The sequence below is a fragment of the Arachis duranensis genome, chromosome 7, assembly GCF_000817695.3.
Source record: "Arachis duranensis cultivar V14167 chromosome 7, aradu.V14167.gnm2.J7QH, whole genome shotgun sequence".
In the NCBI taxonomy this organism is placed as follows: Eukaryota; Viridiplantae; Streptophyta; class Magnoliopsida; order Fabales; family Fabaceae; genus Arachis; species Arachis duranensis.
The window spans coordinates 52715483-52715965 of record NC_029778.3 but is presented as its reverse complement, the minus strand read 5'-3'; the positions used below and the strand labels follow the sequence as shown (position 1 = coordinate 52715965).

The following is a 483-nucleotide window of genomic DNA, read 5'->3' as shown; positions in this document are numbered from 1 at the left end:
TGATGGTGGCATTCAAGAGAATCCGGAAGGTCTAACCTTGTCTGTGGTATTCTGAGTAGGATTCAATGACTGAATGACTGTGACGTGCTTCAAACTCCTGAGGGCGGGGCATTAGTGACAGACGCAAAAGAATCACTGGATTCTATTCTGGCCTGATCGAGAACCGACAGATGGATAGCCGTGCCGTGACAGGGTGCGTTGAACATTTCCACTGAGAGGATGGGAGGTAGCCACTGACAACGGTGAAACCCTTGCTTAAGCTTGCCATGGAAAGGAGTAGGAAGGATTGGATGAAAACAGTAGGAAAGCAGAGAGATGGAAGGGACAAGCATCTTCATACGCTTATCTGATATTCCTACCAATGAATTACATAAGTATCTCTATCTTTATCTTTATGTTTTATTCGCATATCACCATACCCATTTGAGTTTGCCTGACTAAGATTTACAAGGTGACCATAGCTTGCTTCATACCAACAATCTC

General features: G+C 44.3%; 1 pseudogene; it reads right to left on the bottom strand.

The window, feature by feature from the left end:
• The window catches only part of LOC107458957 (zinc finger BED domain-containing protein RICESLEEPER 2-like), a 20525-nt pseudogene that overhangs the window by 2427 nt on the left and 17615 nt on the right, over positions 1-483 (bottom strand).